Below are 19,721 nucleotides of genomic sequence, written 5' to 3'. Positions count from 1 at the left end.
TCTTTGGACCGAGGGAGGAAACCAGAGCACCACACCAAACCCACACAGACACGGGGAGAATGTGCAAACTCCACTCAGTCACCCAAGGCTGGGATTGAACCTGTGTCCTTGGTGCTGTGAGACAGCAGTGCTAACCACTGAGCCACCGTGCCACCTCAGTGACAGCCATGTTGGCCAGGGAACATGGTTGTGTTTTCAGGTGGTGAGCAACAGGAAGCTCAAGTTCACTTTTGTGGAGAGAACGTAGATGTTCTGCAAAGTGGTCACCCAGTGTGTGTTGTTTTCCAGTGTAGAGCAGAGCACATTGTGAGCAGCGAGAACAGCAGGGAGGGGTGGGGAAGATAGACCGCTTCACTATTCTGAAAGATTAACCGTTCATTCAGAGCTTTCCATTTCGTTTTGTAACACAAAGAGTCATTAACATCATAGCTGATTGTCAGAGACTCTAACGGAAATTCCTGCTGTCATTGTCACTGACCTTGATACAGGAATCTCTTGTAGCTTTCTCCTGTTTTAATTATGAACTTGTAACTTCTTTAAACTTTTTATCATTGTTTGACAAGTGACAGAGGAGGGGAGGTGTGATTGGGGCAGACACAGTTGGGGCTGTGTGAGTATAGTCCAACTCTGTATTCAGACAAGAGCATTGTGCTGGACATCAGCACCAGGAGCAGAAACATACGGAGAGGTGGACCAGGCTGACAAGGGAATGCAGGGCCAGCATGGAAGTAAAAAGGAAAATCATACACTGGTGTAGATCAGTGGGAAGCTAGAGGATTGGGAAATCTTTAAAAACCAGCAGAGGATAACTAAAGAAGCAATAAGGCAGGAATGGGGGGGGGGGGGGGGGGGTGGGGAGGGGGAGGCGAGAGGAGATGAAATATGAGAGTAAGTTAGCTCATCATATTACAATTTGGAGATGCCGGTGTTGGACTGGGGTGTACAAAGTTAAAAGTCACACAACACCAGGTTATAGTCCAACAGGTTTAATTGGAAGCACATTAGCTTTCGGAGCATCATTCCTTCACCAGGTGATAGTGGGGGACACAATTCTAAGGCACAGAATTTAGAGCAAAGAATTTATAGCAGTGTGATGTAACTGAAATTATACATTGAAAATTACCTCGATGGTCTGTTGAGTCTTTCATCTGTTAGAATACAGTGATAGTTTCACTTCTTTCATGTGTAAATCACAAAACCTTTTCTTAATTAAAAGTTGCATTCTCAGGTTAGCTGCTAACAATGGTGATAGCTGGACAATATGTTGAAGGTGTTAGCCCCCTGTGTTCTCTGTCTATGACCTGATGTTTAGATTGATTCTAATCTAAAAAGTGAGATAACAGAGTTTTACATGAACAGATGAAAGACTCAGCAGACAATCAAGCTAATTTTCAATGTATAATTTCAGTTACATCACACTGTAAATGTTTGCTATAAATTCTGTGTTACGATCGAGCCCTCCACTATCACCTGATGAAGGAGCGTCACTCTGAAAGCTAGTGTGCTTCCAATTAAACCTGTTGGACTATAACCTGGTGTTGTTTGATTTTTAACATCATATCAAAGATTGCAAGAGTCATTTACATACCTAAAAAGGTAAGAGTCAAGAGTGGACATGGGGCTACTGGCAACTGAGGTTGGAGACATAGTAATGGGGAACAAAGAAATGGCAGAGGAACTGAATCGGCACTGTTCATCAGTGGGAGACCAGAACATCAAGCGAGTCAGGGGGCAGAGGTGAGTGTAGTGTCCCTCAGGAGGCAGAGGTGAGTGTAGTGTCCCTCAGGGGACAGAGGTGAGTGTCCCTCATTGAGGAGTAAGTGCTGAAAGATCTGACGGTGGATAAGTCACCTGAGCCAGATGGACTCCACCCCAGAATTCTGAAGAAGGTTGTAGGTACATCGATGGTGATGTTTCAGGATTCACTGGAGTCAGGGAGGGTCCCAGCAGATTGGGAATTGGCAGATGTAACAATCTTGTTTCAGAAAGTGAATATTTCCAGCAGAGAATTGGTGATGGGGAACCTAACGAAGGCAATGATGAGTGAGAGACAGTGACCTGCTAGTGGTGCGACAGAAGAGGGATAGCTGTCGAAATAATAGTACAACAACAACTGATGTTTATGTAGTTCCATTGAGAGCACCAAACATCCCAGTCTACATCATACAAGCAGTTAGTACACAAGATTTCACTCTCTCTCATGAGGAGGTGACATGATGAGACTGAAGTTATGGGAACTCCCCAACCAGACTGCATCCCTCTAGCTTTCCTGTACAAGCACAATATCTCCACCATTGGTGGCCATGCCTTTCACTGTCTGATTCCTGAGCTCTGGCATTTCCTCCCTCTCTGTCTTCACTAAAATCTGTCAGTGTGACTGAGCTTTTAGTTATTGTCCTGAGGTGGTTCAGGGTCATGTGACTCAGGGTAACACACGAGTTTTCCTTTGTTCTGTTGAGGGTTGGAAACTGATGGTGAAGTGAGATGGATTACCGTGAGCTGAGTGACGATGGAAGGAGATGTTGTCACTCTCTGCTCTGAGCTGAGAATGAGAATGAATTTCAGTCTCATTGCATCATTGTTCAGAGCCCAGTGTGATCCAAGTCTGTTTCCAAACAACTCAAAAAGGAAATTAAACATATTTTACAGCTTGTGTATTTTACACCAAACACAGCAAGAGATTTTCTGAATTGCCTCCAATATTTGAGGTCAATTGTAATTCCAAATAAAGTGTAACTACATTAGGTTTCTTGGCTTCTCTGTCGATGAGCTAAGTTTTCCTTCATATTTTTACAGAAAAAATCCAATAAATCCTCAGTGTTCTGGAAAACAAAGTCCTTAACTCACATTTGGTATCATTTACATGACCCAGTATTCCTCTAACAATGATTCAAAAGCTCACAGGTTAAAGCGAGAGCCCCTCAATTTAAGAACATTGTCCAATCAGGATGAAAGACTCCTGTCATACACCTCATAACATCTGAGGGATGGTGCCAGAAACAACCCTGTCAACACTGCAAACATCTGGGGGCTAGTGTCAATATTGGGAGGGCTGTCCCACAGACGAGTGAAGCAGCAGCCTGACACACTCATACCCATACTCCACAGGCAATGTCCTAGACACCACCATCACTATCCCCAGGTATGACCTGTCTCACCGACAGGACAGACGCAGCAGAGTGGCGGCACAATGGGATACAGTTGGGAGGGAGTTGCCCTGGGAGGCCTCAACAGTTACTCTAGACCCCATGAAGTCTCATGGCTTCAGATTAAACATAGTTAAAGACAAAAAAACTGCAGATGCTGGAATCCAAGGTAGACAGGCAGGAGGCTGGGGGAACACAGCAAGGCAGGCAGCATCAGGAGGGACTGGCAGGAGGCTGGGGGAACACAGCAAGGCAGGCAGCATCAGGAGGGACAGGCAGGAGGCTGGGGGAACACAGCAAGGCAGGCTGCATCAGGAGGGACAGGAAGGAGGCTGCTGGAACACAGCAAGGCAGGCAGCATCAGGAGGGACAGGCAGGAGGCTGGGGGAACACAGCAAGGCAGGCAGCATCAGGAGGGACAGGCAGGAGGCTGGGGGAACACAGCAACGCAGGCAGCATCAGGAGGGACAGGCAGGAGGCTGAGAGAACACAGCAAGGCAGGCAGCATCAGGAGGGGCAGGCAGGAAGCTGGAGGAACACAGCAAGGCAGGCTGCATCAGGAGGGACAGGAAGGAGGCTGCTGGAACACAGCAAGGCAGGCAGCATCAGGAGGGACAGGCAGGAGGCTGGGGGAACACAGCAAGGCAGGCAGCATCAGGAGGGACAGGCAGGAGGCTGGAGGAACACAGCAAGGCAGGCAGCATCAGGAGGGGCAGGCAGGAGGCTGGAGGAACACAGCAAGGCAGGCAGCATCAGGAGGGACAGGAAGGAGGCTGCTGGAACACAGCAAGGCAGGCAGCATCAGGAGGGACAGGCAGGAGGCTGCTGGAACACAGCAAGGCAGGCAGCATCAGGAGGGACAGGCAGGAAGCTGGGGGAACACAGCAAGGCAGGCAGCATCAGGAGGGACAGGCAGGAGGCTGGGGGAACACAGCAAGGCAGGCAGCATCAGGAGGGACAGGCAGGAGGCTGGGGGAACACAGCAAGGCAGGCAGCATCAGGAGGGACAGGCAGGAGGCTGAGGGAACACAGCAAGCCAGGCAGCATCAGAAGGGACAGGCAGGAGGCTGGAGGAACACAGCAAGTCAGGCAGCATCAGGAGGGGCAGGCAGGAGGCTGGGGGAACACAGCAAGGCAGGCAGCATCAGGAGGGGCAGGCTGCCTGCCTTGCTGTATGCCCCCAGCCTCCTGCCTGTCCCTCCTGATGCTGCCTGCCTTGCTGTGAGTCTCCAGTGTCCAGTTAAACATGGGCAGGCAGCCCCCTGCTGATTACCACATACCATCCTCCCTCAGCTGATGAATCGTCAGTCCTCCATGTTGAATAGCTCTTGAAGGAAGCACTGAGGATGGCAGGGGCCTAGAGCGATTTCTGGTTGGGGCATTTTACTGTCCATCACCAAGAGGGGCTCGGCAGCAGCATCACTGATCGAGCTGGTTGGGTCCTAAAGGACATAGATGTTAGACTGGGCCTGTGGCAGGTGGGGAGCGAACCAAGATGATGATGGAAAAATACACTTGACCTGATCCTTACCAATCTGTCAGCTGTAGGTGCATCCCTCAATGTCAATACTGGTAAGAGTGGCCCCTGCACAGCCCTTGTAGAGATGAAATCCTGGCCTCACATTGAGAATCTAACCACTGCCCCTTGACATTCAATATTGTTCCCATCACTGAATCCCCCACTATCAACATCCTGGGGTTATCATTGACCAGAAACTCAACTGGACTCACCATATAAACACAGTGGTTACAAGAGGAGGGCAGAAGCCAGGAGGATTGCAGCGAGTAACTCACCTCCTGACACCCCAGAGAGCTTATGACCGAAACATCGACTCTCCTGCCCCTCAGATGTTGCCTGAGCTGCTGTGCTATTTCCAGCAACACCCTTTTTGACTCTGACTCACCAGCATCTGCCATCTTATTTCAGTAAAAGGTATTTGATAAGGTTCCCCACGGTAGGCCACTGCACAAGATATGGAGGTGTGGGATTGAGGGTGATTTAGCAGTTTCAGTTAGAAATTGGCGAGTTGAAAGAAGACTCAGGGTGGTGGTTGATGGGAAATGTTCATCCTGAAGTTCAGTTACTAGTGGTGTGCCGCAAGGATCTGTTTTGGGGCCACTGCTGTTTGTCATTTTTATAAATGACCTGGATGAGGGTGTAGAAGGGTGGGTTAGTAAATTTGCAAATGACACGAAGGTCGGTGGAGTTGTGGATAGTGACGAAGGATGTTGTAGGTTACAGAGGGACATAGATAAGCTGCAGAGCTGGGCTGAGAGGTGGCAAATGGAGTTTAATGTGGAAAAGTGTGAGGTGATTCACTTTGGAAGGAGAAACAGGAATAAAGAGTACTGGCTAATGGTAAGATTCTAGGTCGTGGAGATGAGCAGAGAGATCCCGGTGTCCATGTGCATAGATCCCTGAAAGTTGCCACCCAGGTTGATAGGGTTGTTAAGAAGGCATATGGTATGTTAGCTTTTATTGGTATAGAGACTGAGTTTCGGAGCCATGAGGTCATGTTGCAGCTGTACAAAACTCTGGTGCGGCCGCACTTGGAGTATTGTGTTCAGTTCTGGTCACCGCATTATAGCAAGGATGTGGAAGCTTTGGAAAGGGTGCAGAGGGGATTTATAAGGATGTTGTCTGGTCTGGAGGGAAGGTCTTACGAGGAAAGACTGAGGGACTTGAGGCTGTTCTCGTTAGAGAGAAGAAGGTTGAGAAGTGACTTAATAGAGACATACAAGATAATCAGAGGGTTTGATAGGGTGGACAGGGAGAGCCTTTTTCCAAGTATGGGGACGGCGAGCACGAGGGGGCATAGCTTTAAATTGAGGGGTCATAGATATAGGACAGATGTCAGAGGTAATTTCTTTACTCAGAGAGTAGTAGGGGTATGGAACGCCCTGCCTGCAACAGTAGTAGACTCGCCAACTTTAAGGGAATTTAAATGATCATTGGATAAACATATGGATGAAAATGGAATAGTGTAGGACAGACAGTTGATTGGTTCCACAGGTCGGTGCAACATCGAGGGCCGAAGGGCCTGTACTGGGCTGAAATGTTCTATTTTTTCACTCTCTCCCCAAAGCCTGTCCACTATCTCTAAGACATAAGTCAGGAGTGTGATGGAATATTCCCCACTTGCCCTGGATGGGGACAGCTCCAACAATATCAAGGAGCTTGACACCATCCAGGACAAAGCAGCCGCTTGATTGGCACCACATCCACAAACATCCCCTCCCTCCCCCACCCACACTCAGTAACAGCAGTGTGTACCATCTACAAGATACTCTGCAGAAACTCAGCAAAGACCCTCAGGCAGCACCTTCCAAACCTATAACCACTTCCATCTAGAATATCAGGGGCAGCAGATACATGAGAACACCACCCCCTGCAAGTTCCCCTCCAATCCGCTCAGCATCCTGACTTGGAATTATATAACCGTTCCATCAGTGTCACTGGGTCAAAATCCTGGAATTCCCTCCCTCAGCGCACGGACTGCAATGATTCAGGAAGGCAGCTCACCCCCACCTTCTCAAGGGGCAACTAGGGACGGTCAATAAATGCTGACCCAGACAGTGACACCCACATCTCACAAAGAGTATTATGTTAATCATTAGTTAACGAGTCGATCACTGATTAAGAAATTAATTCTTACTTGACAATAGATTGTTATTAACTAGTTGATCATTTACTAACCAGTTGATGGTTAGTGGCAGTTTGTTTTTATATCTGAAACTGGCTATATCAGTGACATGGGAATATTATGCTTAATGTGATCTGGCCTAACATTGTGATGAACCTGTGGCTTTAAGAGGTGCATTTGGTCCTTTTTTTTGTGAAGGAAGATTGAGACAGAGGTATCGGATAGTCTGCTCAAAATCAAAAAAAACAGCTTGTGAGGCCTTGGAACTTTTAGTTAGAACAGTAGAAGCAGCCTGAATGGGTGGGGTCTCACTCCCACAGAGCAGGATGTTTAGATTTAGCTTTCTGCAGTTGCTGGGGTCTTGAAGCTGGATGTGGAAGCTCTTATTCCTCTCTCTGTTACAGCTAAAAGCTGGGTTTCCCTCCTGCTGCTAGAATTATAGGTGAGACAATCTATTTTGGAAAAAAGAATACAAGCATGGACTACTTTCTAAATGGTGAGAAAATTAGTAAAGCCAAAGTACAAAGGGATCTGGGGGTGCTGGTTGAGGATTCTCTAAAGGTAAACATGCAGGTTGAGTGCCGTGACTAAGAAAGCGAATGCAATGTTGTCATTTATCTCAAGAGGGTTGGAATATAAAAGCACCGTTGTGCTACTGAGACTTTAAAAATGCTCTGGTTAGGCCCCATTTGGAGTACTGTGTCCAGTTTTGGTCCCCACACCTCAGGAAGGACATACTGGCACTGGAACGTGTCCAGCGGAGATTCACACGGATGATCCCTGGAATGGTTGGTCTAACATACGAGGAACGGCTGAGGATCCTTGGATTGTATTCATTGGCGTTTAGAAGATTAAGGGGGAGATCTAATAGAAACTTACAAGATAATACATGGCTTGGAAAGGGTGGAAGCTAGGAAATTGTTTCCGTTAGGCGAGGAGACTAGGACCCGTGGACACAGCCTTAGAATTAGAGGGGGTCAATTCAGAACAGAAATGCAGAGACATTTCTTCAGCCAGAGAGTGGTGAGCCTGTGGAATTCATTGCCGCAGAGTGCAGTGGAGGCCGGGACGCTAAATGTCTTCAAGGCCGAGATTGATAAATTCTTGATGTCGCAAGGAATTAAGGGCTACAGGGAGAATGCGGGTAAGTGGAATTGAAATGCCCATCAGCCATGATTGAATGACGGAGTGGAATCGATGGGCCAAATGGCCTTACTTCCACTCCTATGTCTTATGGTCTTTTTCACTGAATTTGCCTTTGCCGAGGGTGTATTCATGGGATGTTACTATATTGGAACAGTTAATGAGTAGATAATATATATATTATGTTGTTAAGCATTTTGATCGAGTCACAGTTAAGTCTATTCTTTTCTTTTTATTTTGCCTGTAATTTAACTTTAGTGTAAATAGAAAGTGTGTTTTGCTTAATGAGTTGAATTGCATCTGGAACGCAACAGCCTACACTGACCTTTAAAATATGGAAAAATTAGGGTCTAGACGATGTTCTGAATATATTTTGAGGAGTTTGGTCCTAGTTCATAACAATATGCAACTCTGGAACTGTTTCCAGTCTTAACATCACTTTATGAGAATTCTTTAGGAATGCTGTTCACCAGATGCTTAAATTTAAATATCAATTAAAAACATTTAATTTACAAACTTACTCAAGAAAAGCTATTTTATATTTGCTCCATCTGCATTTCAAAGATGATTAGATTCCCTACAGTGTAGAAACAGACCCTTCGGCCCAACAACAACGAACAACCCATCCCCTACATTTACCCTTGAATAACACACTTAACACAATGTGTGATTTAGCATGGCCAATTCACCCTAACCCACACAGACACGGGGAGAATGTGTATACTCCCTGCAGACAGTTGCCCGAGGCTGGAATTGAACCTGGGAGCCTGGTGCTGTGAGGTAGCAGTGCTAACCGCTGTGCCATTGTGCAGTCCATCCTCAGGGCTATCCTTCCCAGCTGACTCTGACAGTGGTCCTTTTCCCTGATTATCGGTGACCTCGAGTGGGATCATCCCGAGCTTTCAGGTCCCTGCTTTCATGCTGCCAAGGCCAGAGTCTGGTCACAGTGTTCCTATCGTCACGGCAACATCCTGATCTCACAACAGACAGTGCTGTGGTAGGAGGACTTTCCTGAGTTTTGGAAAGGCAGGAAAAATTAAAATAAAAAAATTATTTTTTGATCCAGAACATCTGGGAGAATCAGAATCTTAAACAATTGAACACTGTGGCACAGAGCAGTAAGATGTTTCTGTGAGATTGAGTCTCAGGATGTCCTGTTCAAGGAGATCAGTGAGAGGTCCGAGCATTGGTCAAGGATTTAAATGGAAAAGTGTAACTGGTGTTAGTCCCATGGTGGGTACATCTGGGGGACTGGAAAACAAGGAAATGACAGAGGTGTTAGTCAATATTTTGTTTTTGATTTAGACTTAGAAAATTTCCCAAAGATACTTCAAAGGGAGATGAACCAAAAGGTGGAGTTTTAAACCATTTTCAGGGAAAAGGTGCTTAGAAATCCATTAAACTTCCAGCACCATACAGTCATTGGGTCCACATTGCACAGAAACAGATCCTTCAGTCCAACCCATCCCTGCCAACCAAGTTTCCTGAGCTGAATACTCCCTCTTGCCTGCATCTGGCCCATATCCCATGGACACGAGTCATTTTCAGGTGATGGAGCCGTGATCTAAGAAAGGTTTTCTGTTCTGAAAAAGGGTCACTCGACCCAAAATGTTAACTTTGATTTCTCTCCATAGGCACCGCCAGACTTGCTGAGCTTTTCCAGCAATTTTGTTTTTGCTTCAGGTAGGTAGGTAAAATGTCAAGAGGAGGTAGAGAGTCTGTAAAGAGATTTGAGCAGGTTAAGTGAGTGGACAAAATAATGGTGTATAATGTGGGAGAATGTGAATTGTTGACATTGGTCGGCAGAATGGAAAAGCAGTACATTGCTTCCATGGAGAGAGATTGTAGCTGTCTGAGATACAGAGGGATCTGGGGGTCCCGGGACATGAATCACAGAACGGTAGTCTGCAGCAAGTGATTACAAAGTCAAAAGGAATGCTGTCGTTTGTTATAAGGGAAATGGGGAATAGGAAAGTTGGAATATTTGACAGCAGGATCCAGGGAATCCACATCAGGAACACTGTGTTCTCCTTATTTCATTGTTTCATAGTAATAGAAGCAGGAGTAGGCCATTTGGTCCATCGAGCCTACCACCCCATTCATTAGGATCATGGTTGATCCATCCATCATCTCAGCTCCTCCTACCTGAATTATCCCCATGACCCTTCATTCCCCGACCAGGCAAAAACCCAGCCAACTGGGTCTTCAATATATTTAATGAAGCTGCCTCTACTGCTTCCTTGGGCAGAGAATTCCAAAGGATCACTACTCTCTGGGAAAAGCTGTTCCTCCTCATCCTGTCCTAAATCTGCTCCCCCTAATCTTACAGCCACGTCCCCTAGTCTCACCCACCAGCAGAAACAACTTGCCTGCCTCTATTTTATTGATCCCTTTCATAATTTTATAGGTTTCTATAAGATCCCCTCTCATTCTTCTAAATTCTAGTGAATAAAATCCCAGGCGGCTCAACGTCTCCTCACAGGGTCATCCCCTCATCAACCTGGTGAACCTCCTCTGCACCACCTCCAAAGCCAATATATCCTTCCTCAAGTCATAGAATCATAGAGATGTACAGCATGGAAACAGACCCTTCGGTCCAACCCGTCCATGCCGACCAGATATCCCAACCCAATCTAGTCCCACCTGCCAGCACCCGGCCCATATCCCTCCAAACCCTTCCTATTCATATACCCATCCAAATGCCTCTTAAATATTGCAATTGTACCAGCCTCCACCACTTCCTCTGGCAGCTCATTCCATACACGTACCACCCTCTGGGTGAAAAAGTTGCCCCTTCGGTCTCTTTTATATCTTTCCCCTCTCACCCTAAACCTATACCCTCTAGTTCTGGACTGCTCGACCCCAGGGAAAAGATTTTGTCTATTTATTCTATTCATGCCCCTCATAATTTTGTAAACATCTATAAGGTCACCCCTCAGCCTCCGACGCTCCAGGGAAAACAGCCCCAGCCTGTTCAGCCTCTCCCTGTAGCAACATCCTTGTAAATCTTTTCTGAACCCTTTCAAGTTTCACAACATCTTTCCAATAGGAAGGAGACCAGAATTGCACGAAATATTCCAACAGTGGCCTAACCAATATCCTGTACAGCCACAAGATGACCTCCATAAGGAGCTTGTACCCAATACTCCAGGTGCGGCCTCACCAGTACCTTCTACAATTACAGCAGAACCTCCCTGCTCCTAAATGCAATCCCACTCGCAATTAAAGCCAATATTCTGTTTGCCTTTCTGATTACCTCTTGCGTCTGCAAATCGACTTTTAGTGATTCATATACGAGCATTCCTAAGTCCCTCTGCACAACAGCTGCAATCTTTCACCATTTATATAATATCCTGACCTAGTATTTTTACTTCCAAAGAGGATAACTTCACACTTACCAACATTGTCTTCCATCTGCCAGACCCTTGCCCAGTCACTAACCGATCTGAATCTCTCTGCAGACCCTCCACATCCTCTGCACAGTTTACCTTGCCCTTCAGTTTAGTGTCAGCAGCAAACTTGGATACGTTATACTCGGTCTCCTCTTCCAAATCATTTATATATATCACAAACAGTTGTTGGCCCACCATCGAGCCCTGCAGCACCCCACTCACCACTGATCTCCGACCAGAGAAACACCCATTTACCCCAACTCTCTGCTTTCTATTGGTTAACCAGTCCTCTGTCCATGCTAGTACCTTCCCCACAACTCCACACTTTCTTATCTTACGGATGAGTCTTGTATGCGGAACCTTATTGAATGCCTTCTGGAACTCCCAGTACACAAGATCCACCTGTTCCCCTCCACCCACCGCGCTTGTCACATCCTCAAAGAACTGCAGGAAGTTTGTCAAACATGACCCTCCCTTCCTGACTCCATGCTCCATCTGCCTGATGGAACCATTTCCATCCAGATGGCTCATTATTTCTTCTTTAACAATAGCCTCCAGCATTTTCCCGATGTCAGACATTAAGCGAACTGGCCTAGAGTTACCTACCTTTTGTCTACATCCTTTTTTAAACAGCAATATAACATTTGCTGTCCTCTAGTCCGCTGGGACCTGCTGGACTCCAGTGAATTTTGGTAAATTACCACTAACACATCTACTGTAACTTCTGCCATTTCTTTCAGCACCGTGGGATGCATTCCATCAGGACCAGGGGACTTATCTACCTCTAGACCCTCAAGTTTGTTCAGCACTGTCCCTTTAGTGATAACAATTGTACTGAGGTCTCCATCTCCCATTGCATCCCTAACATCATTCGTTGGTGTGTTAGACACACCTTCCACTGTGAAGACTGACACCAAATAGTTACTCAAGGTCTCGGCCAGTTCGTCATTTCCCAAAATTAATTCCCCTTTCTCATCCTGCAGGACACCCTACATCTACTTTAGCCACCCTTTTCCATTTTATAAATGTATAAAACCCTTTCCTGCCCGTTTTTATATTCTGCACTCGTTTACATTCATAATCTATCTTTCCCTTCTTTATTGTTTGCTTTGTGGTTCGTTGTTGCTTTTTAAACTTTTCCCAATCTTCTTGTTTCCCACAACTCTCGGCTACTTTGTCAGCCTGAGCTTTTAACTGGATGTTTTCCTTTATTTCCTCGGTTATCCGTGGCTGACCCTTCCCACCCTCGCTATCCTTGTTTTTGACTGGAATACAGTTCCTTTGAGCACTGTGAAAAATCTCTTTGAAAGTCCTCCACTGTTCCTCGACCGTTCCACCATATAACTTGTGTTCCCAGTTTAATTTAGCCAACTCCTCCCTCATCCCCATTATCGTCTCCCTTGTCTAAGTGTAACACCCTGGTTTAGATGACAGTATTCCACTCTCCATCTGTATCCGAAATTCGATCACACTGAGATCACTCTTTCCGAAAGGATCCTTAACGACGAGGTCATTAATTTTACCGGTCTCATTACACGGGGCCAGGTCTAAAATTGCACATTCCCTTGTTGATTCAGTGACATGTTGTTCAAGAAAGTTATCATGGATGAGTTCTCATAGAAGAATCATAGAATCCCTACAGTGTGAAAACAGGCCCTTTGGCCCAACAAGTCCACACTGACCCTCTGAAAAGTAACCCACCCTGACCTATTCCCTTACCTTGGTACTCTACATTTCCCCCTGACTAATGCACGTAATCTACACATTCCCTGAACACTATGAACAATTGAGCATGGACATTTCATCTGACCTGCAAATCTTTGGATTGTGTTAATATTTGTTTTAATATTTCAGGCAGTCAGATAAAGTGCCCTTACACTCATTGTCCATTTAGAATCGAGTAATCTCCCTGTTTTTCTGCAAATGATTGTGTTGCCCAATGTTACTTTCTTCTTTTCTAACATTTGCTCTGGTCTCTGTGTTGCTTCGTCCTGCCTTTCTGCCTGGACTCCCACCCTCCCACCATTTTAGCCTCCCCTTCCTCACAGTCTCTCTACTCACTGCATCTCCCTTTACACCAACTGCTGCACCTTCTGACCTGATGCTTTGGTTCCCATCCCACCCACCCCTGGCCCACCTCGTTTAAAGCTTCCCCAACAGCTCCAGCAAACCTGTTCACAAGGACATTGGTCCCCCTTGAGTTTAACCCATCCCTTTTGTACAGGTCCTACCTTCCTCAGAAGAGAACCCAATGATCCACAAATCTGAAACCCTGCTCCCTGTACCAACTCTTCAGCCACACATCTGGCTGCCATATCCTCCGAGTCTAGCCCTCACTAGCCCATGGCACAGGCAGAGACCCAGAGGTTACTGTCCTTGAGGTCCTTCTTTTTAGCTTCCAACCTGACTCCCTATATTCTCTTTTCGTGTCCTCCTCCCTTTCCCTAGCTATGTCATTGGTACCGATGTGTACCACAACTTCTGGCTACCTTCTCTCCCCCTTAGGAATCCTATAGACTCTATCAGAAACATCCCTGACCCTGACACCCTGGAGGCAACATACCATCTGGGAGTCTTGTTTGTGACCACTGAATCTCCTGTCTGTTCCTCTAACCATTGAATCCCCTACCACTATCGCTCGCCTATTCTCCCCCCTTCCCTTCTGAGGCACAGAGCCAGGCTCAGTGCCGGAGACCTGGCCGCTGAGGCTTTCCCCTGGTAGGCTCCCCCCCACCCCCACCCAACAATATCCCAAACGGTATACTTATTATTGAGGGGAATGGCCACAGGGGGTCCCTACACAGTCTACCTCTTCCCATTTCCTCTCCTGGTGGTCACCCAGCTCCCTTTATCCTGTAACTTAGGTGTGACTGCCTCCCTACATCCCTCTCATCATCCCCTCAGCCTCGAACAATTCAAAGTTCATTCAGCTCCAATTCAGAGAAGCCTCACTGCGCTCAGTCTTGGGTAGACCATAACAGACCATAAGACATCGGATCAGAAATGAGGCCATTCAGCCCATTGAGTCTACTCCACTATTCAATCATGGCTGAGAAGTTTCTCAACCCCATTCTCCTATTTTGTCCCCATAACCCTTGATCCCCTTGACAATCAACAACCCTTCTATCTCAGTCTTAAATATTCTGAATGACCTGGCCTCCACAGCCTCCTGTGGCAGTGAATTCCATCGATTCCCCACTCTCTGGCTGAAGACGGTTTTTCCTTCTCTCCTTTGTGAAAGGTCTTCCCTTTACTCTAAGGCTATGTCCTTGGGTCCTCGTCTCTCCTATCAATGGAAACATCTTCCCAGTGTCCACTCTGTCCAGGCCATTCAGTATTCTGTACGCTTCCCGGTCAGATTCCCAGTCATCCTTCTAAACTCCATCAAGAATAGAACCAGAGAAGGATTTATTTCATGAGGAAAGGTTGGTTCTCTGAGGGATGGTCTCATTCAAAGAAATAAAATCCAGAGGGAAGTGGACAGGGAGTGGGGTGGAGAGAGTGGCCAGGGAGGATACTGGACAATGTTCCCTCGTCTGAGGGAGACCAGAGCAATGGAACACTTATCTCCAAATGCTGCTGGTCAGCAGAATTTGTGGCTGATCTGTTTGTGTGTCAAACTGCACTTTCCCAACTAGCCCAACAATCCACGCCCCCAATTAGCTGAATAATCCACAATTCCCTGTTTCCCGACTGGGCAAGAACCAATCCACCTCCATCTTCAAAATAGTCAATGACCCTGACCCAACCATCATCTGAAGTGGTTCCAAAGTTACAAACCCCTGCGGGGGCAGGAACAATTCACCTCATCCATCTGCTGGAGGAGTCACTCAATGAAACAAGAGCCCTTTAGTCCAGGCCTCAGGCCCAGTTAGAAGCAACTTGTCCCCAGGCACCTTGTCAATGCTGGCTTCAACACTTCAAACATACACACAATGAGCAGTGAAACACAGTATTGGGAAACACAGTACAGGGGAAACACAGTACAGGGGAAACACGGTACAGGGGAAACACAGTACATGGGAAACACAGTACTGGGGAAATACAGTACTGGGGAAACACAGTACATGGGAAAGACAGTACTGGGGAAATACAGTACTGGGGAAACACAGTACAGGGAAAACACAGTACAGGGGATGCACAGTACCAGGGAAACACAGTACCGGGACACACAGTACTAGGGAAACACAGTACAGGGGAAACACGGTACAGGGGAAACACAGTACAAGGGAAACACAGTACAGGGGAAACATAGTACAGGGAAAACACAGTACAGGGGATGCACAGTACCAGGGAAACACAGTACCGGGGAAACACAGTACTAGGGAAACACAGTACAGGGGAAACACGGTACAGGGGAAACACAGTACAAGGGAAACACAGTACAGGGGAAACACAGTACTGGGGAAACACAGTACTGGGGAAGCACAGTACTGGGGAAAACACTGTACAGGGGAAATACTGTACAGGGGAAACACAGTAGAGGGGAAACACAGTACACGGAAAACACAGTACAGGGGATGCACAGTACCAGGGAAACACAGTACCGGGGAAACACAGTACAGGGGAAACACGGTACAGGGGAAACACAGTGCTGGGAAAACACAGGACTGGGGAACACAGTACAGGAGAAACACAGTACAGGGGAAACACAGTACTGGGGAAACACAGTACTGGGGAAACATAGTACTGGGGAAACACAGTATAGGGGACACGCAGTACCAGGGAAACACAGTCCAGGGGACAAACAGTACAGGGGAAACACAGTATTGGGAAACACAGTACTGCAGAACACAGTACTGGAGAAACACAGTACAGGGGAAACACAGTACTGGGGAAACACAGTACTGGGGAATCAGTACAGGGGAAACACAGTACTGGGGAAACACAGTACTGGGGAAACACAGTACAGGGGAAACATAGTACGGGGAAACACAGTACAGGGGACACACAGTACCAGGGAAACACAGTCCAGGGGACAAACAGTACTGGGGAAACACACTACAGGGGAAATACAGTACAGGGGAAACACAGTACTGGGGAAACACAGTACAGGGGAAACACAGTATTGGGAAACACAGTACTGCAGAACACAGTACTGGAGAAACACAGTACAGGGGAAACACAGTATTGGGAAACACAGTACTGCAGAACACAGTACTGGAGAAACACAGTACAGGGGAAACACAGTACTGGGGAATCAGGACAGTGGAAACACAGTACAGGAAAACAGTACTGGGGAAACACAGTACAGGGGAAATACAGTGCTGGGGAAACACAGTACAGGGGAAACACAGTACTGGGGAAATACCGTATGGGGAAACACAGTACAGGGGAAACTCAGTGCTGGGGAAACACAGTACAGGGAAAACACAGTACAGGGGATGCACAGTACTGGGGAAACACAGTACTAGGGAAACACAGTACAGGGGAACCACATTACAAGAGAAACACAGTCCTGGGGAAACACAGTACAGGGGAAACACAATGCTGGGGAAACACAATGCTGGGGAAACACAGTACGGGGAAACACAGTACTGAGGAAACACAGTACTGGGGAAACACAGTACTGGGGAAACACAGTGCTGGGGAAACACTGTACTGCGGAAACACTGTACTGGAGAAACACAGTACAGGGGAAACACAGTGCTTGGAGGAACACAGTACAAGGGAAACACAGTACAGGGGAAACACAGTACAAGGGAAACACGGTACGGGGAAACACAGTGCTGGGGAAACACAGTGCTGGAGAAACACAGTACAAGGGAAACACAGTACAGTGGAAACACAGTACAGGGGAAACACAGTGCTGGGGAAACACTGTACTGGGGAAACACAGTACATGGGAAACACAGTGCTGGGGAAACACAGTATAGGTGAAACACCACATTGGGGAAACACAGTACTGCGGAAACACTGTACTGGGGAAATACAGTGCTGGGGAAACACTGTACAGGGGAAACACAGTACATGGGAAACACAATACTGGGGAAACACTGTACTGGGGAAACACTGCACTGGGGAAACACTGTACTGGGGAAACACAGTACAAGGGAAACACAGTGCTGGGGAAACACTGTACTGGGGAAACACTGTACTGGGGAAACACAGTACAAGGGAAACACAGTACTGGGGAAACACTGTACTGGGGAAACACTGTACAGGGGAAACACAGTACAAGGGAAACACAGTACAGGGGAAACACAGTACAAGGGAAATACAGTGCTGGGGAAACACAGTACAGGGGAAATACAGTACAGGGGAAACACAGTACTGGGGAAACACAGTACTGGGGAAACATAGTACTGGGGAACCACAGTATAGGGGACACACAGTACCAGGGAAACACAGTCCAGGGGACAAACAGTACAGGGGAAACACAGTATTGGGAAACACAGTACTGCAGAACACAGTACTGGAGAAACACAGTACAGGGGAAACACAGTACTGGGGTAACACAGTACTGGGGAATCAGTACAGGGGAAAGACAGTACTGGGGAAACACAGTACTGGGGAAACACAGTACAGGGGGGACACAGTACGAGGGAAACACAGTCCAGGGGACAAACAGTACTGGGGAAACACACTACAGGGGAAATACAGTACAGGGGAAACACAGTACTGGGGAAACACAGTACAGGGGAAACACAGTATTGGGAAACACAGTACTGCAGAACACAGTACTGGAGAAACACAGTACAGGGGAAACACAGTATTGGGAAACACAGTACTGCAGAACACAGTACTGGAGAAACACAGTACAGGGGAAACACAGTACTGGGGAATCAGTACAGTGGAAACACAGTACAGGAAAACAGTACTGGGGAAACACAGTACAGGGGAAACACAGTACTGGGGAAATACCGTATGGGGAAACACAGTACAGGGGAAACTCAGTGCTGGGGAAACACAGTACAGGGAAAACACAGTACAAGGGATGCACAGTACTGGGGAAACACAGTACTAGGGAAACACAGTACAGGGGAACCACATTACAAGAGAAACACAGTCCTGGGGAAACACAGTACAGGGGAACCACATTACAAGAGAAACACAGTCCTGGGGAAACACAGTACAGGGGAAACACAATGCTGGGGAAACACAATGCTGGGGAAACACAGTACGGGGAAACACAGTACTGAGGAAACACAGTACTGGGGAAACACAGTACTGGGGAAACACAGTGCTGGGGAAACACTGTACTGCGGAAACACTGTACTGGAGAAACACAGTACAGGGGAAACACAGTGCTTGGAGGAACACAGTACAAGGGAAACACAGTACAGGGGAAACACAGTACAAGGGAAACACGGTACGGGGAAACACAGTGCTGGGGAAACACAGTGCTGGAGAAACACAGTACAAGGGAAACACAGTACAGTGGAAACACAGTACAGGGGAAACACAGTGCTGGGGAAACACTGTACTGGGGAAACACAGTACAAGGGAAATACAGTGCTGGGGAAACACAGTATAGGTGAAACACCACATTGGGGAAACACAGTACTGCGGAAACACTGTACTGGGGAAATACAGTGCTGGGGAAACACTGTACAGGGGAAACACAGTACATGGGAAACACAGTACTGGGGAAACACAGTGCTGGCGAAACACTGTACTGCGGAAACACTGTACTGGAGAAACACAGTACATGGGAAACACAGTATTGGGAAACACAGTACTGCAGAACACAGTACTGGAGAAACACAGTACAGGGGAAACACAGTACTGGGGAATCAGTACAGTGGAAACACAGTACAGGAAAACAGTACTGGGGAAACACAGTACAGGGGAAATACAGTGCTGGGGAAACACAGTACAGGGGAAACACAGTACTGGGGAAATACCGTATGGGGAAACACAGTACAGGGGAAACTCAGTGCTGGGGAAACACAGTACAGGGAAAACACAGTACAGGGGATGCACAGTACTGGGGAAACACAGTACTAGGGAAACACAGTACAGGGGAACCACATTACAAGAGAAACACAGTCCTGGGGAAACACAGTACAGGGGAAACACAATGCTGGGGAAACACAATGCTGGGGAAACACAGTACGGGGAAACACAGTACTGAGCAAACACAGTACTGGGGAAACACAGTACTGGGGAAACACAGTGCTGGGGAAACACTGTACTGCGGAAACACTGTACTGGAGAAACACAGTACAGGGGAAACACAGTGCTTGGAGGAACACAGTACAAGGGAAACACAGTACAGGGGAAACACAGTACAAGGGAAACACGGTACGGGGAAACACAGTGCTGGAGAAACACAGTACAAGGGAAACACAGTACAGTGGAAACACAGTACAGGGGAAACACAGTGCTGGGGAAACACTGTACTGGGGAAACACAGTACAAGGGAAATACAGTGCTGGGGAAACACAGTATAG

This window comes from Hemiscyllium ocellatum, chromosome 11 (genome assembly GCF_020745735.1).
Source record: "Hemiscyllium ocellatum isolate sHemOce1 chromosome 11, sHemOce1.pat.X.cur, whole genome shotgun sequence".
NCBI lineage: Eukaryota > Metazoa > Chordata > Chondrichthyes > Orectolobiformes > Hemiscylliidae > Hemiscyllium > Hemiscyllium ocellatum.
Note: the sequence above shows the minus strand (reverse complement) of the source record.